The sequence below is a fragment of the Acomys russatus genome, chromosome 3, assembly GCF_903995435.1.
Source record: "Acomys russatus chromosome 3, mAcoRus1.1, whole genome shotgun sequence".
Lineage (NCBI taxonomy): Eukaryota > Metazoa > Chordata > Mammalia > Rodentia > Muridae > Acomys > Acomys russatus.
In genome coordinates, this window is record NC_067139.1 from 58,580,368 (window position 1) to 58,602,927 (window position 22,560).

Genomic DNA, 22,560 nt, shown 5'->3' on the forward strand with positions numbered 1-22,560 from the left:
TTCGAACTCACAGTGATTCACCTGCCTCTGCCTCCGGAGTGCTGGGATTAAAGGTGTGCTTCCAGGGTCTTCTTATTCAGGCGCCCTAGGCAGCTCTCTCTGGGCTCCACCTCTTACAACACCTCCCTGGGGGCGGGCGCTGGCCAGGTCCCAGGACAGTAAAGTGGCGGCTCTGTGGCCCGCGGGGCTCGTGGGGGTGGGCGGGGTACGAATGACTCGGGACAGCAGCCTCAGCGCTCTTGGAGCCTCGCGCACAGGTGTGTGCCGCAGGCCAGGTGGGGCGACCGCACCCGCGCCTGGAGCTGGAGAGAACTGCCCCGGCCCTTCCTGAGGAAAGCTCGCGACGTTCTGGGCCGCCAGTTAAAGCGCAGCGGGCGAGGATCAGCGGCCACCGCCTTCTGGGTGCTCGGAGCTCCTGTTCTGTGGCCGACCTAAACCAGCCCAGGTGCGGAGCTACCCCGGGTAAGTAGCGAGCGTCCGGCCCTAGACGGGTGGGTCGAGAGGACCTAGAGCTTCTTTTACCAAGAAAGGGTCCCAGAAACAAAGGATGGGTGGGGTCGGGGGGGGGTGTGTGGAGACTCAAGCCTCCAACACCTCCTTGGCTTCTTTGAGGGAACCAGCTACAGGAACTTACAGTTACAAAGCAAGAGCGATAGGAATCTCTACCCCTGGCCTCTCAGGCTTTCTGGTTAAGTATATTTTCGTAGAATGAGGTCTGGCGGTTACATCTGGGGGTCCCGAAGCTGGTGTCTCAGCGTTTGTGGGTTCAGAGCTGAGGTTCTGACATTTGGCAGTGCGGCTGCCTGAAAGAGATCTGCCGGGCTCTCCACCTTAATTCTGGGAAGGTGGCCCAGGGACCATCCTTCTGAGATGAACCGGCTTGAGGGGGGGGGGGGGGGGGGGGGGGGATAGCGATAGCTCAATGGTCATCTGGGATTAGAAAAGGGCTACAGAGTTTAGAACTCAGCAGCTTCATACGGGCAGTAGCAGTGTTGGAAAGGCCAAACTTGTACGGAGTGGAATTGGAGGGAGCGCTAAGGTACAAGTCGTGAGAGATCGGTTCCTGCTGAGAGGTTAGGCAGAGTCAAGCAACTGTGTTTGCCGAATAATCCTGACTAGGATATAGACTTTGGTCATCTGTGAGACTCAGGTGAAGGTTCTGTATTTGGTCCACATGGAACAGGCCCAGTCCCCAGCCTCTGTGGGATTGCAAGGGATAGTTTCCTGAGAGAATTGTCCTGGTTCCTGACCCTGGGGGCTTTACAAAAGGGAGGTTGTAGCCCCACCTAAGCCTGGTACTGTGCTTTCCTGGGTCCCCTTGCTCAACCTCTGTCACTTGCTTGGGCCCAGTGGTCCCTGGGAACATTTCTAGTTTTCATAGTGGCCTTACTGAACAGTAAACACTTGCTGGCTACTTGCACCAGGGTACAAAGGTGAGCGCTCTTGGAGATGAGCTCAGCGACAGGAACTTTCAAGGCCAGAGTGCCTACCCCCGTGCAAAAGCAGAGTGGAGATGGCCTTGTTTTCCAGTTTCCGTCTGAGAACTTTGTCCTATGAGGCTGAGGGACGGGCCAGATGTTTAGATGACAGTCAGTCTTTGGGTTTGAGAAACAGCCTGTCTGTTCATGCAGAGCAAGTAGGGGGAACACAGCTGACTGCCAACATGGCATTCATTCAGCGAGGTGCTGAGTGCCAGCACCTGGCCAGGCTTGGAGCTGCGCTGACAGAACACACTCTACTGCAGTAAGGTCTGGGTAAAGAGGAAAGAGCTTTGGGACAGCAGGGAGTGAGAGGTCAGGCCCAGGGACAGGTCTGCTAGTCAGCCATTTCTTGGCCCTTGAGACATAAAGGCTGGTAGGAGGCATTTCAACTCCAGCACCAGAGCTTATGGTGTCCCAAGAGGACAGAAACCAGGAGTGGCGCCTCCCCTGACTTTGGCAAGAGAACGTGGGACAGACATGAGGAAATGGCTTTGGGACAGTGGTTATGGGATAGTTTTATTTTGAGAAAGGGATCAGGCAACTAGCTCGGTTCCTTGTCCAGGAGAAGGATCTGGTGGCAGAGTAGACAGGAAGAATGGGGTGAAGGTGGTGGTAGGAAAGCGGGGTGACTATGAGAGACTACCCAGGCAAGGGTGCCTGCCACACAGCCCCCTGACACAGCCTGAGAGGTTTGCCCCACCAAAGCCGGTGATGACAGGCTTAGAGGTGCCACTGCCCTGACTCTGCAGCTGTGTGGCCTGTGGACAGGGCTGCACAGTGGGCAGTGAAAGGAAATACAGGTAGGGCTCTGCAGCCACAGATGGGGTCACACCTGGGCCAAGAGGACACGTCTGCCTACCTTCAGGCAGTTCCATCCTGCCTCCTCGCCCCACAGTGATCCTCTATGATTGAGCATTCAGCACCTAAGGTGACCTGCTGGAGTGGACCCACTTGCTTAGCTATCTAAGCCTCTCTAACCAGAGAGGCGGGGCCACGGACATCGGGAGTGCTTAAGCTGTTTCTCCCGAACGTATGGCAAGCCACTGCCCTTCTCATGGCCTTAGTTTCCTTTCCTGTACAACGAAGTGAGTGAGCCATGATAGTGAAGAGAGGACTGGAATCAGAGGGAAGCAATCATTTAGAGATTCTCCGTCTCCTGCCTTAGTCGTGCATTCAGTCTGCAAGCCTACAAGAGCCACTGTGCACAGCGAGTGTTCATGTCCAGGGCCTCGGTGGGTGTTTTATTACATTTCTGAATGAATGAATGAATGAATGAATGAATGAATGAATTCACACATGCCTTCCTCCAAGGCCTAAATCTGCACACATAGGAAGATTGCTTTGGACTACTTTTATTTGTTTGTTTGTTTTATTTCATTGCATATACAGTATTGTGCCTGTACGTATGCCTGCACACCAGAAGAGGGCGCCAGATCTCATTGTAGAACTTAGACCACATCTTTGCCCATCACTCAGACTTCCAGCAGGCTGTGTGTTGCCACCTCAGCTGAGACTTCAAGTCTACTGGCTCCATGACTCACTTGCTATCTGTTGGCCATGGCCAAAGCTCTTGGTCTCTTGCTACCTCAGTTTCCCCATGCACCTACAACATGAAAGTGACATTTGCTTGTCACTCTAGCAGGGCCATCAGGAAACTCAGAAGAAACCAGAGTCAGTAAAGCAAGTTAAAGGGCTTAAATTTGCTGTGTAGTTTAAGAACAGGGGAGATAAGGACAATTAAGAAATTTTTTTATTCTACTATCTCCATGCTCCTAAATGGGAAAATTCCGTTGGAGCCATAACTTTTGTATCCTGAGAGAGAGAACAGGGCTGTGAGGGTTGTTTACATATCCTGAGGCTAGCTTCTACCCACACAGGTGGAATTTTCCACTTTGGTTTTTTTTTTCAAATATAAATCAAGTCTCTGGGCAGTTAACAGTGGATTCATTGTCCTGTGAAGAGGGAGCTGGTTCTGGCGAATACCAACTGCCTGCCAGGGCTTTTTGGCCAGCCCTAGTTGGGACAGCAGCCACTGGAGCATTCCAGCCTCTGGCACTGCCTCTGCCCTCTGTTCCACTCCAGCTGCTTGGACTTGGCCATAACTAATTTAATGCTATTTTTGAGCCAGAGACCCTGCGGGTCACCCAGGCTTGCAGTCCTTGATTTCCAGCCTGGGTGTAGAACTCCATATATTCTCCTCCTGGTAGGAAGGGCTGGCACACACACACAAAAAAAAAAAAACCCTAGACTCAGGCATGATTATAGTTCAGTGTTATTGCCACCCAGCCAGGGCATGTGAGAACATGACCTGTTCACGGCAGTGATCTCAGTCCATGGACACTTAGGGTAATTTACAAGTTTGTTATCATTACATTGGGACTTTTAAAAAGTATAGACCACAGAGGACATGGGTCCTTTTTCCACTCTTCAGAGCCTCATTACAGATAGAATCAGGCACTGTCCTGAAGCAGAAGGCAGGATGTTAGAGTTTTTGATCATTAATCATTGGATTAACTTGTAGTTGATATTTCTATTGGTCACAGGTGAAGGGTCACATTCCGTATGTTGTGGAAGAAAAATATGTGATACATCAATGAGGTTAAGAAAGGGGGAGGGGGGCTGGAGAGATGGCTCCGAGGTTAAGAGCACTGGCTGTTCTTGGGGCTGGGGGAGTTGGGTGACCTCTACCTTGATTTGTTTCTGCAATGAGCTTAGTGATAGCACAATTGTCATTTACTACAAGGAAGTAGTTGGATACTTTTAAATCGCTCTCCTTGCTGTCTTGGGAACTCCTGCGTTACTCTGGCTCAGAAGTTTAGGAGGGGCCACATATGTAAGTTGGAGGCACGAAGATGGTTGTGAAGGGTCTTGCGCAGGGCAGGTGCTATGGACCCACTTGAAGGTGGCTGGGCGGCAGGGAGGGAGGGCGGGGGCGCTCTACGGCTGGTAATATTCAGGTGAGCATGTGCTTCAGACCTCACAGGCCTTATGGAACTGTTGTGCCTAGTGTAACCAGAGTTTTAGGTCAAAGGCCTGCCTCCAGCAACCCCAGCAGGCTAGGCTAAATCACTCATCCCTGTATGTCAGTTAGAAGCGCAGGGGGGGGGGGGGGTGAATCATCGATATGGCCTGACCATATTGGGAAGGTGGGTAAAGAAAGCTGAGTGACCCCCAACCTGGCAGGGTGCATCTGTACGGTTAGCGGGGGCAAGAAGGATGCCTTTAACAAGCTGGAGCCTAGAAAGGAAACCCTTGGGCTTAAGAGAGGAGGCACCTGTGGAGGCCAAAACAAAGTAGAAGAAGTAATTGTGTTGGATTTGGAAAACCTGGGAGTATGGTTGTAACAGCAAACCTGCATTAGAAAGGATGTAATATGAGACCAGCTTTGCACAGACTTATTCTGCCTCCCTATTTCTACTGTAGAGAAACAAATACATTTTCTTATAGAAAAGTAAAAATAAAAAAGAATTGGGGGCTAGGGCTAGAGGCGTGCAGTCCTGATTAAGGTGTGGTCCCCTTATTCTCTCAATCCTGGTTCTACAATGTGGCCTAAGAAAGCCCTTACTGCTCGAGGGGACAGCAAAGCGGCTCTCCCCCGTTCCTGGCCCAGGATTTGACCTCACCCAGGGGAAACTGCCCTCTTCTAGGGTTGGTCGGCCCTGGCGGGTTCTGCAGTTGTTAGAATCCAGAGTGACTACAGGCTGAAGACGATGACTTAGCTTCAAGGGGACCAGATAGGCTAGGTGGATAGACATGCCTTCGTGGTCCCTATGCCTCTGAGAGTCCTGCTGGAGTGTGACCGGAAGTAGACAAGACACATAACATGAAAGCAGCGAAGCCTGGCTTCTGTCCTGCTTTTAGTTGCCCTGTGAGCCCAAGGCGGGGCTGTGCGTAAGAGCCGTTTCCACACCAACTGTTGTCTTCTGGAGAGACAGACACCAATCTCTCTCTGGTGGAGAGAGCTACCAGCTTTGAGGGTCTCCAGCGTTGAGGGTGCAGTTTATGACATGCTCTAGGTGTCTGTGGTGAGTGTGTAGGTGTTGATTACTTAGGTTACTTTCAGATTTTTTTTTTTGTTTTTAATCTCTCACGGGCTGATCTTAAAGCACACTGAAAATTAACCCCGAGAGTAAAGCAAGCTACGCCAGAGTAAAAGCTGTGTCCACCGCAAGACCAAAGGCGAGGTCGCTGAACCAGAGATGCCTTGGAGAAGTTTCTCAACTCTGCCTTCCTTCCGTACTTCTCTTTCTCAGAGAGTCAGGATAGTGTGCGGGCCGCCCCAGCGGATACTGCACTGTGTCCTGTCACCTCTGACGTGAGGTGAGTTTGCTAAGGGAGACTGAGAAAATTCTCCAACTTGAAAGAGAGTTGCAGCAAAGCAGAGTATCTATAGATCTACAGGCGGTCCCAGGCTCCTGCAAGCAGCTGTCTGTGCCTTCCCCACCTCTCAGCTTGTCCTTGAGCCTGGACCAGGCCTCTGCCTCCCAAGCTGGTGCTCTCTCTTCCTTCCCTTGTTGGTGATATTTGAGATTCTAAGACAGCAGTGGCTGAAATTCTCCCTTGTATGAAAATTTGAAAGCCGTATACAAATCTAGCAAGAGGAAAATGAGGTGGGGACTCCTCTTCCCTTCTCTGAGTTTCCTGCCTTCCTATCACCTGTGGGGAACCCTGTTTTTTGTTTTTTGTTGTTGTTGTTTCTTTCATTCTAAGATGACATTTTTAAAAATTCATAATCTGCAATGTAAATGTTATGTAAATACAGCACTGAGGAAATGAAGAGAAGAGAACATATCTACACATGAGTATTTCCCCTCCCCCTCCCCGGCCAGTTTTTCAGCTTGGATTTCTGTTCATTAACACCCCACCCACACACCCAAGACCACTGTCACATCTGCCAGACAATGATTTCTTCCTCAGATTCTAGTCCCTGGATTCTAGTCCCTAGGATCTAGCTAAGAGCCACATGATCTCTTATTTCTCTCACAAACTGTAGATCCACCCCTAGCCCCCCATCCCACCACCTGCACACCATTTTTATTTAATTGAGTATACTTTAAAGAAATGTTTGTGGTTTTCTCGCAACACAGATTCTGTGGACAAATGTCCCTCATCACAGTCCTCTGTTTTCTGTATTTTGTTAGCTCTATGGGCAATGCCGAATGGGTGTATCTGAAAACATGTTGTCATTCCAGTTTAAGTTTTAAGTTAGCATCACAGGGTATTTCCCAGGTGGCACTGCAATCTTCCATCTAGGCTCGGTTCCCAGATGTCAAGAGGAATCCTTTGTTTTCAGGTGTCTCCTTTGGGTGACGTCACTTTGGTGAGGTCCAAGCTGACCCTTACCCACTTCTTTTCCTACCTCCGGTTCCAGGAACCCCCTCACTCTTAGGATGCTCCAGCAATTGCTGTGGAGAAGTGTGGAACAGAGCTGTGGGAGGGCAGTGGTGGCAGGGCACTGTTAGGACGCTGGGGAGGGTTTAGGGAAGGAGTTGTGAAGCCTGGCCAGGTAGGGTCTGTTGGGTGGACAGAAGTGGACACCAATTACGTATAGAAGACCCAGTGCCCCTCTGTACCATGGTTTCCATGTCCGCCCCCACCCCCTTTTATACCAAGCTTTAACCCCATATCTGCTTCTGACAGCTTTAGGCTCCCCCATTGCTCTTGGTAAATGAAATAACCTCCCATTTCCGTGTTGGCCCCTGATGGGTAACGGTTGCTGACTCAACTCCACCAGGCTGCCAGTCTTTTTGCAGCTCTGGCACCTGCACTGGGCTTGTCACAGAAGGACCTTTAATATCCCTGAAGAATAGTTTGTTTCCTCTTGTTGCTCTGTTACTAGACAAGAGCCCAGACACAGACCTACACTGGCTCAGCTGGAGCCAGTGCACTGTGTCCCTGCTCCAAGGCCCGCTCTGCTGTCCAGCCCGCCCACCCAGGTACAGCTCAGCACAGCACAGTGTGTGGGGAGCTCCTAGCTGGAGTGTACCATCCTTGAGCCAACCTGAGCTGCTTCCATTTCCTTCTGCTGGCCCCTTAGTGCAGGGAAGGTACCCAACAGTAACCCTGCTGCCTCCTATCTTCTTAATACACCTTCCTCTAATACACCTTGGGCAAATCAGTGTCCCCACATGCGACTTCAAGGGAAAGATGTGGCAGGTAATCCCTCCACTCCCCAACACAGGAGCAACGTATCCCCTGGATTGCAGGATGAGTGGAGAGGTGTGTTTTGCTTCATAGCTCAGGGGGTGCAGGCTGTTAGGGTGCAGAAGGCATGATGGCTGGGTGGGTCAGAGCTGGTAGCAGTGGCTTTGTGCAAGATGCCAACCAAGAGTGCTTCGGGCAGAGTGGGCTGGGCTAGAACCCCAGGTCTGTACCCAGTAACCCGCTGCCTCCAGCCATGTCTGCATAACCCTCCTAAAACAGCTCTGCCAGCTGGGGACCAGGTGCTCAAACACATGAGCCCATCAAGGATAGTTCAGATTCACACTATAAAAGGCAAGTGGGCGTCTAGCCCATGTTAGGTCCCCAGGGCTCCACACCTGGCGTTCTGTCTTTTATGATGTCCATCATACAGAAAGACGATCAGCTAGAAAAGTAGAGATGGGCACAGTGGGCCCAAGAATGCAGAACCCAGTGTGTCACCAGAACTTGGACGGGTGCTATGGGAAGGGAGACAGAAGGAGCATCAGTAAGTCCAAGAAGCCCCACAGCGGGCAGTGCCCACCTCTGAAGTCAACATTTAGGATTCCAACTGGGAGTCACCCACCTGGATTTTGCTGCAAAGAGAAGGCCCTGGGACATGTGGCATCAGCCTTGAAGACTCCCAACCCTTAAGAGTTTTCTTGGCAGCCTCTGCTCCGTGTATGAAGTAAGTGAGAAGTCAAAGAGTGGACTCTGTTTGGGTTGGTGAGAACAGACTTTGCAGGGTGGGTGTCCCCAAACCCTGTGACTCTCTATGTAAGGATATAGGAGAATGAGGGTGCAAGGTCTAGGAATTTCTGTAGAGGAGAGTAGAGTGGGGAGAGCCCGGCTTCACCTGGGCAAGGCGAGAAGCAAATCAGACGGCCTGTTTTCTGATACCTCCTGGCTCTGGAATGTGTGGGGGACAGTCTGGATTCCTTGGACAACAGGTTTAATGGCCCTGATTTGGGGGTAGGGGATTTCCCTTACTCCGTCTTGTCGCATCCACAGTGACTCCAGCAGAGTCAGGGAGTATTCTGCCTGTGCCACAGGGGCCAAGAGGGTGTGGCCTTGTCCTCCTTGTTCAGATACAATCTCTGAGAGGCCAAGGAGCTCTCTGTTGTGGGAGATGAGCATCCCTCCTGTAGCTCTCTGCTCTGTGTCTGTGCAGAAAGATTCTTAGGAAGAGAAACTTTAGTTTAAGAAAATTATGATCCTATGTTGATGATATGAGAAATGGAGGGAAAATAGATTTTTGAAGACAGTGCCTGAAATCTTGTTAACATGTAATTTTGTTTATTTGTCAAGGCATTTATTTATGTGGCCTACACAGGCCGACCTCAAACTCTCTATGAACCCCACTGTGACCCTTGTGTCTCCATCTTCCTGAGGACTAGGACTACCAGAAACGTGAGACAACACACCCCACAGGCAAAACTTTTTAGTTAATTGGGGCGCACTGGGGATTCAGTGAAGTGCATGTGACACTTGCTTTATCGGTGTCTGTGGCCAGGTAGCCATGGCCAGGTTAGGATTCAGAATTTCCTGTGTCCCTCCTGCCTGGTGCTTCCTGTCTGTTGCACCACAGATGTAGACGCAGATGCATGTATGTGCATATAGGCTTGGCCCCGACACCTCAGACTGCCAGGAACAGATGCAGGTCCATCCTTAAGTGTATCCTTCCAGCCAGTATTACAGAGTGCAGCCTCTGAACAAGGCTCAGCACATGGAAAGTGGGACATAGAGAAAAGTCCAGGATGAATGTGGCCAGTGTAGACGAAGGCTTCTCTACAAAGCCGATATGAAGTGAGGCCAGAGGAAAGGAAGGCGTGAGTCACTTGAACAGGAACTGCCACAGGCACCTGGAGGGGAGGACAATACATGCAGGGGCCTAGTACATGCACTAGGAACTGAGGCGCTCACAGTGGAGTGGGAGGTGACAGGCAGTGGACAGGGACACCCTGCACAGGCCCGCAGAAGCGCAGGGACTCTGAGGCCATTAGGAAGCTATCTCTGGTATTTTAGGGAGTTGGGTTGCCTGGGATGGAGGTAACAGTGAGATTTCTATTAGAACCACTAGAACATAAGTCTCAGCTCAGAGACTGAGCCTCCACGCTAGGCCACCCCCGTACTTACCCAGAAACACTGTAGGCTTGGCGATGAGGTAGTGGTGCCACTGGCAAGGATCTGCTGGGCTGCAGGAGAGCAGCCAAACCTTTTCCAATTCCCTGACCTCCTATGCTCCGGCATGGTGTTTGGTGCCTCCTGCCCATCCCATGTTCAGACTGCGACCTTGATGTGGCTTAATCGGTTGGGCTGGTGAAGATGCTTGCATCCCCTTGTACTTTTGGGGGGGACCCATGCCTAGAGCACGCTCTGCACAGGCAGCTGTTCCTCATGACAGTTTGATGCATGGCACAGTGTCCCTGTCTGATGACATAGACTCTTCCTACTTGGCAAATCCATCATCAGTTGGCAGCCTCATCTCAGTTCTCTGGGATTTTCAAATCAGAGCCTGTGCTAGAAGTGGAAGGGCAGGTGACAAAGTTCAGATGATTTACCTCAAATCCCCCAGTTCTGAGAATGACTCCCAGATTGGTGAGGGTGACCATGGCCTCTAGCATGAGGATCCGGGCCCTGGGATCAGTGACAGGTCAGAAGGCTGGATAACCTGGAGCGGTGCTGGGGCTCGCTGGGAAGTGACTTTTCTGGGCCTTGAAGCTCCTGAGTAGCTGAGCTCTGGACTCATGTCTACCTGATCCTGCCTAAGATGCTAGGGCCATATAGCCACTGTTTAAGGGGATACTTTTGTATGGATGGACTCCCTTTTCAGTAAGCTGAACCCTGTTGGTGGGCGTTCGGGTTGTAGTTTGTGGTATTAAGGCTGCAGGATGGACCCCCTGGTGCTTTTGGCCTAGCTATGCAGCATTCTCTTTAGTTGAACTCCTCTGAGACCAAGGACTGTGCCTTTAAGATTCCAGTGTGCCCACTGTCTCCTGGAAAAGGCTTACTGCCCCCTAAATGCGTCCAGAGCAGAATCAATATTTGTCAAGGAGCCTAAGTTCCTCAGACCAAAACTGCTCCTATGCTTGCTAGGCTGTGGGCCTGGCTGGGTGTGGCCAGCCTTCTTTAGAGCCAACTCTTCAAATGACTGAAAGCCAGGAGTTCTTGGGGCCATGGGTCTGACCCTAGTATAGCATGTACCTGTTATGCACTGAGAGAATATTGAAAAGGACACATGCATACACGCGTGCATGTGCGCGCGCGCGCGCACACACACACACACACACACACACACACACACACACACACACACACACACACAGTCACACACTCATGGGGATAAAGGAAAGGAGTGCCTTTAGGAGCCCTGTTCAGAAGGTCCTTTCAGATGGTGTCCAGCATTCCAGCTGCACAGCTCTGTTGTCTGTGGGTAAGCACTTTATTCTAGCTCCAGTTCCTTCATAACTTAACAGCACCCCAAAATCACCAGACTTGTGTGATGATTGGTCATGGACTCAAAACTACGAGCAATACAAATGTTCTGGCCAACATACATACATACATACATACATACATACATACATACATACATACATACATACATTTTCACGATAGGGTTTTTCTGTGTAGCCTTGGCTGTTCTGGACTCACTCTGTAGACCAGGCTGGCCTCGAACTCACAGAGACCCACCTGCCTTTGTCTCCCAAGTGCTGGGATTACACACATGCCCCACCGTGCCGGCTTGCACATACTTTTTAATACCTACTTTTCAGTTGCTGATGTGAGCCATTTTAGGTCATGCTATGGAGGCCTGTGACAGCAAAACCCACAAGAAAACAGCAGGGTGTGATGGCCCTGTGTTTGGGATTCTTCATTTAAGTTCCTCTCAGTATTTGATGTGCACACCACATCCAGACATATCAGTGACTATCTCAGGACCAGATTCAAACTACCCTGAGGTGGGGGTGCAGGTGTCATGGTGGAGGAGTTGAAGACTTGCTTGTGGTAGGAGATGTAGTTCTGCAGTGCCTGGGGCAATGGAGAGGAAAGGGAAACTGGCCCTTCTTCCTGCCTCCTCCGGCCCACAGTCCTGGTGAAAGGCTCCCAGGTCAGTCCACTTTAGTCACTGCCCTCTCTGTTACGGTCCTTGATACTGGTTGCTTGGATTGGGAAATAAAACACAGCAGATGCAAACTGAAACCTTGGGGTGCGTTCCCTTCTCAGGGTACCTGATTTCTCAGATCTGTGCGGTTTGATATGAAGGGTTTAGTTGTTGAATGTCTTTTTGGCAGGGCTTGGCTTTGCGTGCTAAGCTGGCCTGGAGCTGCCTTCCCTGCACCACTGAGCTCAGCCCTATCTGAAATCTCTATGCCTTTCTCATTTAAATAACAGTTTCTTCACAGTTGTGAACTGCTTGTGTGTGTGGGGGGGGGGGGGCGCTGTTTTTCTTTGTTTTGTGTTTGTTTGGAGAGGGGTGGGGAGTGGCTATTTCAATCACTTTTTAAGTTTACTGTTCAGTGACAACCTTTACCACCACCGGTCTCTCAGTTCTTCAGCTAACCCGACAGAAGCTTGCCTTGGCTCCCATTGAGCATTTTTCTTTTCTCTTGTCCCTGCCTACAAATTTACCTATCCTTGGCTTATTTCACTTGCCACAATGGTTTCAAGTTCCATTTGTGTTTTAGTTTATAGCAGAATTCCATTTCTTTTTAAAGATGAGTGATGTCCCATTTCAGGTACCACATTTTGCTTATCTAGTCACCTGAATACGCAAGTCCACATTGCCCTGCGTGGCTGTGACGAGAGCTGCTCAGCACTGCTGCAGCATTGCTGGCTTGGGTCCGTTCCTTCCCCTCACAGTGAATACCTACAGGGTAGGACTGCCGGATCATGTGGTAACTCTTTAACTATTTGAAAATCTGCCAGCTTGAATCCCCCAGTGGCTTGCACTGGATTCCATCACAGCAGTGTACAAAGGCCGTAACTTCTGGACGTCCTTGCCAACTCTTGCTATTTTCCACTCGAGGCGCACTGATGGGTACGGACTGATAATTCTTTGCAGCTTTGACTTGCATTTCTCTAATGACCCGTGAAAGCTTACCCTTTTTTTTGTTGTTGTTGCTCCACTACCATCTGCTTTAGAAAAACGTCTATTTAAATCCTCTTCTGCTTGTGTTCATCCGGCCTTTGCTGTTAAGTTCCGAGAGTTTCTTTACATCCTGGGATGTTAGCGCCTTATCAGACATGAGGCTGGCAGATGTTCTCTCTCCTGTGGGCTTGTCATTTCACTTGGATTTTGTGTTTTGCAACAGTATCTTGCAAGGTGCCCCTGGACCCCTACATAGATCGGGTCAGCCTCACACAATAATCTTCTGTTTCTGTCTCAAAAGCGTTGTGATTACAGAAGTGTTCCACCCAGACGCTGCGTGTCAGTTCACTCTCATCAGTGTCCTTTGGTGCACGAAAGTGTTGTTTTGAGGAACTCAAATTTATCTATTGTTTCTTTCATTATTTGTAATTTTGGTATGATATCTGAGAAACTATTACCAAATCTAATGTCGTGGGGATTTGTCCCAGGTTTTCATCATAGAGTTTTATAATTAATTTCTGTGTGTATGTGGTATATTCATATGTGCATGTTCATGTGTGTGCACATGTGTATGGCTGTGCATGCATGAGGCCAGAGGTCAGTATCCAGTCTCTTTCTTCTATAACTCATCCATCCATCTATCTATCTATCTATCTATCTATCTATCTATCTATCTATCCATCCATCCATCCATCCATCCATCCATCTATCTATCTATCTATCCATCCATCCATCCATCTATCTATCTATCTATCATCTATCTATTTATTTATATAGCCTAGGATACTTCAAACTCAGTGTACCCCGACACCTGACTCCACTTTAATTTTTGCACTAGGGTCTCTTACTGAACCTAGAATTCCTGACTCAGCCAGGCTGGTTGGCCCTCACGTCCCAGAGACCCTCCTGTTTCTGCCTCCCCAGCAGTGAGATTATACGTGTGCACTGCCACATCTGGCTGTGCGTGTCTGTGCGTGTGCGCATGTGCACATACACATACCTCTGTTTGTGCTCACAGTCACCACCAAATGAGGACATTCACCTTTCCCCCCTGAAACAAGTGAACCATAGCTAGGCTGGTGGCCAGCAGATCCCACCAATCCTTCTGCCTCCATGTTCTCCAGCGCTGGGGTTACAACTCCCTGTGTGGCTTGCCCAGCCTCTTACGTGGGCATGGCAGACTTGAATTCAGGTCTTCATGGTGCTGTAGCATTGTCCCATCTCCCCAGCCACTCTCCCTGGCTTTGTGCACAGATCCTGGGCATCTGAACTGAGGTCCTCAGGATGGCCCAGCAGACAACTCTCCTAAGCAAACACCTCCCCTGCTTCTCTGGTTCACTCTTGTCTGTGGCAAAAGCAGAGGTCCAAGCTCATGCCCTCGCCTGTGCCTTGCGTCCCATGTAGCATTTGTTAAGAAGGCCCTTGTTTTCCTCTTTGAGTGATTTTTGGCCCTGGCTGAAAGCCAGTTGGGCCATGTATGCCTGTTTCCGCTCTGTTGCATTAGCCTGCGTGCAGTGTTGCAGTTTTGGTGGCCATAGAGCGGCAGCAATTTTAAGATTCGAAATTCTGAGTCTTCTATTTTTGTTTTTCTTCCTTGGGTTTTAGGTTGGTGGTTTTGACATTGGTTTTCTTCTTGGTGTCCCTTGAGATTCCACATAATTTCTTAAAGAAATTTTCCTTTTTTTTTTTTTTTTTCTTTTTTTACATTTTTTTTTTTTTTTTAATCTGTCGTGTGTGCATGCACCACTGTGTTCATGTAAGGGTTAGTGGGAGTCACTTCTCTGTTTATAACACATAGGCTCTAGGCTCAGACTCAGGTTATCAGGCTTGATAGCAAGCACCTTCACCGGTAGATATTTCACCAACCCCAAAATGAGTTTTCCTACTGCAAAAAGCAAATGCCATTGAAACTCTGGTAGGAATTGCATAGGCCCCACCCACTGCATTGGCAGTAGTGGTACCTTGACAGCAGTAATCCTTCCAGTCTAGGAATTTGGGATACTTTTCTATATTTTATGCCATTTAAAAAAAAATTGTTTTGAGCAACATTTTATGGTTTTCAACAACCAATGTGATGATGAGCCTTGACTGTCAAGCTGCCAGGATTCAGAATCTTCTAGAAGCCACACTTCTGGTTGTGTTGGTGGGGGCGTTTCCAGAAATTTGGCAGGGAGGCAGGAGCACCTGCCTTAAATGCAAGTGGGACTGTGTCACATGCTGAGACCCTAGACTGAATAATCTACCGTTCATCTCTTTCCTGCTGCCTGAGTGCAAACACAATGTGACCAGCCCCTTCACACCCCTGTCTCCTCCTTCCCCTCCGTGTATCCCCTCAAACCGTGAGCCACAGCTGTTGCTGTTTGTCAGGCATTTTGTTATAGCAGTGATAAAGTAACTAATACACTATTTCTTTTAAATCTTTGGCTAAATTTAATATTTAATCCTAATCTTTTGTTCTCTCTCTGTCTCTCTCTGTCTCTCTCTCTCTCTCTCTCTCTCTCTCTCTCTCTCTCTCTGTCTCTCTCTCTCTCTCTCTCTGTCTCTCTCTCTCTCTGTGTGTGTGTGTGTGTGTGTGTGTAATCCTTTTGGCAAGAACTTGTGTGTTGGTTCCATTCTTAATTGAAAAGCTTGCTTGCTGCCAGCACTGAGCACAACTAAAGCTTAACAATTTTGCTGTTGCTCTGTGAGCCAGCCTTTTATCTTCATCAGTTTCCTCCATTGTATTTTTTTTTTAATCTCTGCTCTGATCTCCAGCGTTTCCTTCCCTCTGCAGCCTTGGTTTAGTTTGCTCTATTTTCTAGTTGTTCACAGGATAAAGATCTTCCCTCTGTCTGGAGGTGGCAGATGCAGCTCTGGATGCCCGATAACACCACGCTCGTTCACCACATTGCATAAGCTGGGGTGTTCCGTGTTTTCTTTCTCATCTGTTTCACACGTTTCTAATTTCCGCTGTGATTTCATCTCTGACACACTGGGGTTTTAGAAGCATTCATTGCATTTTTTTTGTGAGTTGTGTTTCTGCATATTGATTTCTAGTTTTGTTCCACTGTGGTACAAATAGATTCCTGATACGTTTTCTGTCTTTAAAAATGCGTAATCAGCTGGGCATGGTGGCCCACGCCTTTAATCCCAGCACTAGGGAGGCAGAGCCAGGCGGATCACTGTGAGTTCGAGGCCAGCCTGGTCTACAAAGCGAGTCCAGGACAGCCAAGGCCACACAGAGAAACCCTGTCTCGAAAAACAAAAAAACAAAAAACAAATAAAAATGTGTAATCTGTCCTGGAGGTTTGTGTGCACTTGAGAAAAAAAAATGTGTTTCTGTTATTGTGTTGGGTGCTTTGTATGTCTCTGTTATGTCCAGTTGGCTTGTGGTGTTTTATCTTCTATTATTAATCTGTCATTATTGAACTCTGACCATTGAAGTCTTCAATTACTGTAGAACTATTTTCCCTTCAAAAATCTCAATTTTTGCTTCGTAAGTTCTAGGACTTTCATGCCTATATGAACAGCATGGTTTAAAAACATTCGGGCTACAAGCACCTCTGGTTTTCTTTCTATAGTATGACCATACTTTTGGGATCTTCTGTACTGACCTGAGGTACTGTGGTTCATTCACTCTGTGGGTTTCTTTTCCTCACTGTCCTCTCCCCTCCTCTCTTCTCCCCTTCTCTCCTTCCTTCCTTCCTATCTTCTTTCTTTATCTCTTCTTTCTTTTCTGAGGTAGGTTCTACGTAGCCCTTGCTGGTCTTACAATGCTGTCCTCTTACCTCAGTCCCCCACGTGGGGAATAAGAAGCATGCACCACCATGTGCACATTTCTTCGTGTGGCTTGACTTGCACAGCCTGTAGGCCATGGTGATTGGGCCTCAGTTACTTTTTGGTTGTAGTTCACTGGCTGCGTGCACGGTCGCATGTTTAAGAGCCCAACGTGAGGATCTCCTTTGCTAAGGTGTCTGTTAATGTCTTTGACCCATTTTAGGACCCAGGGTGTCTTTGTAACTGGTGGCCTTAGGGGTGTTATTCAATGTGTATATTTCATGTGACAGTCCTTCGTCACAAGGCCAGGCCTGGTTTGTCCTTTCATTCTCTTGATGGTAGCTTAGTAGACATTTTTTTTTTTTTTTTTTTTTTTTTTTTAATGAGATCTAGTTTTTCAGTTTTTTGTTTTAGTATTTGCCTTCGGCTTTCTATCTTAGGAAGTCATCATCAGCCCCCTACCCCCACCCCAAGCTTTCCTTTGTGCTCTAGGACTTTTTATAGCTTTGTGTTTTAGACTTGGGCTTATGATCCATTTTGAACTTTGAAGATGCATCCAGGTCTAGTTAGCATCACTTGTGTGCCTGCAGTGGTTCTGGCTCCGTTTCGCTGCTTTGTTTCTTGGTCAAAGATCAGTTGATGGTTCCCTGTCCCTTTGGTAGTGTCACACTCTCTGTTACCATGCTCCACAGCAAGGCTGGGGGTCAGCTAGTGCCAGGCCATAACTTAGTTGTCTCTGAATGTTGTGTTGGCTGTTTTGAGGTCTTTTGCCTCTGCATATGAATTTTTGGATCAGGTGTCAATACTCACAAATCTTGCCGGGATATTTATTGGGAATGCGTTGATTATAAACCAAATTGTAAAGAATACAGACAATCGTGAATCTCCCTGCTCATCAATACGAAATATCGCTTCACGTAGCTAGTTCATCTTGGACATTTTTCACTAGAGTTTGGTGGATGTCCATTGCAAATGTGCTTTAGATTTATTTCTATTTATTTATTTATTTATTTATTTATTAAATTCAATGGCAGTGTGTTTTCCCTTCAAGTGGCCTGTGCTTGCTGCTGGCATATCAGAGCATGGCATTTCATCTCAGCCTTGTCTTTTGCCATTTTGTTGAGTCTGCTCATTTTTTTCCAGTAAACTTTTTGGTCAGCTTTTTGAGATTTTCTACACAGATGTTCATGTCGGGGCCAGGAAACTTCATGTCTTTCTTCCCAACTTGAATTCCTTTGAATTTCCTTCCCTTGACTGTTGAGTTAGCTGTAGTGTCGATGTGGTGGTAGAAGAATTGGAGAGAGGCGGTGTTTTTGCCTTTGCTCCTGATTTTGGTGGTAAAAAGCTTTTGAGTTCCTTGCGACTAACCCTGGAGTTTCCTATAGGGGTTTTGTAGATAATCTTTATCATGTTGGACAGTGGAGAGGTACTTTTTAAAAGTTTTGCCAACTGCTTTTTCTGTATCTTTTGTTTCTACATCTTGTGTGATAATTTACTTTCTTCCTTCTTTTCTCTCTCTTTCTTTCTGTCTTTCTCTCAAGACAGGGTGTCACTGTGTCTGGTCTGTAATTTGCTATGTAAACCAGCCTGGCCTTGAACTCACAGAGATCCACCTGCACTGGGATTAAAGATGTGTGCCACCACACCTGGCTTCATGAATTAATTTTTCTTTCTTTTTTCTGTCTTCTTCTTCTTTTTTTTTTTTTTTTATTGTTCTGTCACTGTTTAATGGTATTTCAGGACAAATAAAATCATATAATCTGTTAGAAGGCATAAGAAACAGTTGACAACAGAAAAAAAAATTTATAATGTCTGCAAAGTTCAACCTTGTGGTACTCAAATCATTTCACACTTGAATGACAATTTACAGAGATGGAAAATTAAAAGGTTTTTTGGGTTTTTTTTGTTTTTGTTTTTGTTTTTGAGACAGGTTTCTGTGTGTAGCCCTGGCTGTCCTGAAACTCGCTTTGAGGCCAGGCTGGCCTCGAACTCAGAGAGATGCCTATCTCTGCGTCCCAAGTGCCTGGATTAAAGGCATGCCGCACTACCACCTGACAAGAGATTTTTATTTTTTAAATTACAGACATAATAATGCATAAGTTGGTCTTTACTAAAGATATTCAGTAAGAAAATGGAGTCCCAGCCAGAGTGTCCATCAGTAGAAGAATGGATAAAGAAACGGTGGTACATATACACTATGGAATACTACTCAGCTATTAAAAACAAGGAATTCCTGAAATTTGTGGATAAATAGATTGAGCTAGAAATGATCATAATGAGTGAGTTAACCCAGAAGCAGAAAGACTCAAATGGTATATACTCACTTATATCTGCATACTAGCCCAAGGGGCATGTCCCACGAAAGCCTTCACTTACCAGGAAACTGGGACAGAGGGGAGGACATCCTATTGGGACACTAGATGAGAGACACATGGGAGAATAGCAAAGTAGAAGGATCCAGAGGGTCCTAGAAACCTACAAGTAGAACATTATGATAGGCAGATTTGGGCCCAGGGGTCCCGCTCAAACCAAGGCACCAGCCAAGGACAATACAGGCGGTAAACTTTAAACCCCTCCCCAGATCTAGCCAATGGTCAGAACATTCTCCACAGTTGAGTGGAGAGTGGGGTATGACTTTCTCACGTACTCTGGTGCCTCACATTTGACCATGTCCCCTGGGGAGACCTGGTGGCACTCAGAGGAAGGACAGCAGGTTACCAAGAAGAGACTTGATACCCTATGAGCATATACAGGGGGAGGTAATCCCCCTCAGGAACAGTCATAGGGGAGGGGAATAAGGGGGAAATGGGAGGGAGAGAAGAATGGGAGGATACAAGGGATGGGATAAACATTGAGATGTAACAAGAATAAATTAATAAAAAAATAAATTAAAAAACAAACAAACAAACAAAAAAGGAAATGGAGTCCCTATAATCTCGGTTGTCTCCGTGCTTTTTCGCCTCTGCCGCCTGCTCCTTGCTGGGTGGCACAGCCATACTCTTTTCTGGATGTTTACCACGCGCTTGCTCCTCTGTAGCTATCTGTGCTGTGACTTTTGGTGTCATTTCTTCTGTCCGCTCTTCACCAGGACCCTGCAGCGCTCACCTCCTCACTTCCCTTTGCTTGTGACCACCAGGATTCCTACTGTGCTTTCTCCAGTTATTCTCAGCCCTGCAGTGACTTCAGATCCCCTGCTTCCATCAGTCACACCCTTTCTTCTTTGGACTAGGATGACAGCTTCTGTATTTCCTGTCAGAACAAGAACAACCTTGTTTGCTATAATAGCCTCAGGACTCTTGTTTTAGAAGCACTGCGACTGCTAGAAAGTTCTTCATGAAATGTCTTCTAAACTTGTCTTCCTAGGGTCACTGCTGTTAGTTCCTGGGTATTTTTCTTCTCCTTCTCTTTTCTTTTTTCTAGTTTTTCAAGACAGGGTCTCTCTGTGTAGCCTTGGCTGTCCTGGACTCACTTTGTAGACCAGGCTGGTCTCGAACTCACAGCTATCCGCCTGCCTCTGCCTCCCGAATGCTGGGATTAAAGGCGTGCGCCACCACTGCCCGGCTTCCTTCTTTTTTCTTCATTTTACCTTTACTGCTGCTTTCCAAAGTCTCAGCAAAGGAGGAGGAGGAGGAAGGGGGGAGGAGGAAGAGGAGGAGGAGGAGGAGGAAGGGGATTTGTTTTATGGAATGTGTCTGTCTGTGCGTGTGCTTACTTCTGCTCTTCTGTAACATTTTCTCCTTGTACCTTTTCCCCCCCCCCCCCCCCCCAAATCTACCTCATTTCCTGCGACACTTCTGTTTGGTCAGCAACTCTAAGAATTCAATGTCAGGGACTTCTTCACTGTCACTCCCAACACAGTCCTGTCACTTGAGGTCAAGTTTCTCCTCAGTGCATTTTATTGCAGCGCACACCCACTGTTTCTCATCTCTGCTGTTATTAGCTCCAAGAGGTAAATTGATGGCCCGGAGACCTCAGTAAGAATCGAATTTGAATTGATTCCAGGAAGACCAAACAAGGGGCAGTTTCCCTCTGTACTGGCATGACCCGACTTGTGACATTGAATACGTTTTGAACCTGAGCACTCATGTCATTATTGGCATCTCTCTCTCTTTGGAGCTCTTTTCTGCCGTTCACATCCTGTTCTGTCTCTCCTTCCATTTCCTCTTTCTCTTTGTCTTCTTTTTTAACTCCTGCTGGGGCCCTATCCATGACGTTCAGGGCATTTTTTTTTCAAAGCTCTTTTCCCACCAGCAATCTACTGTCACGTAACTCTTGTTCTTGAAGGCAGTGCTGCATGAATTCTTGTTTCCTTTTGTCACGCGCTCTCTCCTGTTCTGCCATCCATACTTTCTTGATGTTGGATTTGGACACAGGATGAAAGTCCTTTTTGCACATGAAATGGGTGAACGATTTCACATTTTGAAATTGGAGGTAGGAAAAGGCAGCCTGTGGGTCTGTGAGGTCTGTAAACAAACTCAGGACACCATGAAGTGATTTTCAGATTTGAAATGTTTCAAATGATGAACATCCCAGGGGCAACCCTACTTGGATTTGGTACGTAAGATCTTTTTTTTTTTTTTTTTTTAAATAGAGAACTGGAGTCAAAGCAGTAAAAACATTGTAAATTTTATTTATATGTGTGTGTGCAAGTGTAAGACAGAATGTCATGGCATGTGTGTGGAGGCCAGAGGTCCTCTCCTACAATATGGTCCACAGGTACTGAACACAGGCCAGCATTCCTGACAGCAAGTACTTGCCCTCTAAACCATCTCCCTGGTACCAAGTATCTGGATTCAAGTCACTACTGTTTGGTTGAGGGATTTTTCTTGCCTGCCCATCCCTCTTCCCTCAGCTGCATTTGCCTGCCGTGAGACCCACACCAGGATATGTATTCATCTTTGTTCAGGAGAGATACTCATCTATAGTTGTCTTTTCTGTGATGCTTTCGTCTGTTTGGTTTTGGTATTAGTGTCACACTGGCCTTTCAGAATGGGTGAAGATGTCTTCGCTCCATTTCTTCTTACAGAGACTGGAGAGCATCTTCCCATGCCCGCCCTTAGTGTTTGGTAGAGCTCTCCCAGCACCCATCTCTCCCGGCTTGCTTCTTTGTTTTAGATGGCTGTGGTTTTCTATGCATACTGACTTAATCTAGCATTTTGGCACATTGTATCTTTCATGGAACTGATCTGCTTTTGTCTAGGTCTCCTGCTTAGACCCTTCTTAGCCACATGTTAGTGTGATGGTCTCAAAGCTCCCACATCCTCTTTCTTCCTCTGCTACCCCCTTTCACTTCTCTCTTCACATTTTCATCTACAGATTTCTCTTCACCTAATCTTCCATTTCACTGATCTCCTCCCGTTACATCTAATCAAAACGTATTTGTCCCTGGTATTGTACTTTTTCTTGCAGTTTTGTTTTTAAATAAAGTTGATCATTTCAAATGTCTATTTCTTTAATAGTGGGGTGCGAGGTCTATGCATTGTCACAGTGTGGACGTGGAGGTTACAAGACAGCTTTTAGGAGTTGGGACTCTCCTTCCGCAGGGTCTGCTCTCTCCTGTCTCTGCCACCCTGCATACTCTGGACTAGTCGGCCCACAGACTTCCGGGTGATTCTCCTGTCCCCATCTCTCATCTCACTAGAGGAGTGCTAGGATTACAGATGTGTGCCACTCTGCCTGGCTTTTATTTACAGGGCTCCTCAGGACACCAGGCTTGTTAAGTAAGTGCTTTTGCCCACAGAGACGTCTCCTCAGCCCACTGACACGTTCTTGAAATTCTGCTCGACATGCCCGCTTGTCAACTAAATCTTTCCTGATGGAGATTATCTTGGCTTGTGTAATGTCTTTGATGGTGTTAACACCAGCAGGTCTAGTTTGGTTGCATGCTTTTTTCTCTTGTAAGGAGAGCATTTGTATGGTTGTTAATGGAAAACTAGCTTGTGTGTAACAGGCCAGTGGAGCCTGGGTCAATGATGTCTGCTTACAAAGGATGTACCTGTCTTGGTGGGCTATTATGAGGACAATGAGTCCACCCATGGAGAGCCGAGCAGT

The 22,560-nt window shown here is 47.5% G+C and overlaps 1 protein-coding gene and 1 pseudogene across 1 annotated transcript in view; one reads left to right on the forward strand and one right to left on the reverse strand.

The window, feature by feature from the left end:
* Positions 1–230: 230 nt before the first annotated feature.
* LOC127187088 (corepressor interacting with RBPJ 1-like) lies at positions 231–22,297 on the reverse strand (annotated as a pseudogene).
* The window catches only part of Chdh (choline dehydrogenase), a 29,031-nt gene continuing 6,711 nt past the window's right edge, over positions 241–22,560 (forward strand). Inside the window, 1 exon segment of the mRNA XM_051140849.1 lies at positions 241–462. The gene's annotated coding sequence lies outside the window, so the exon portion shown is untranslated.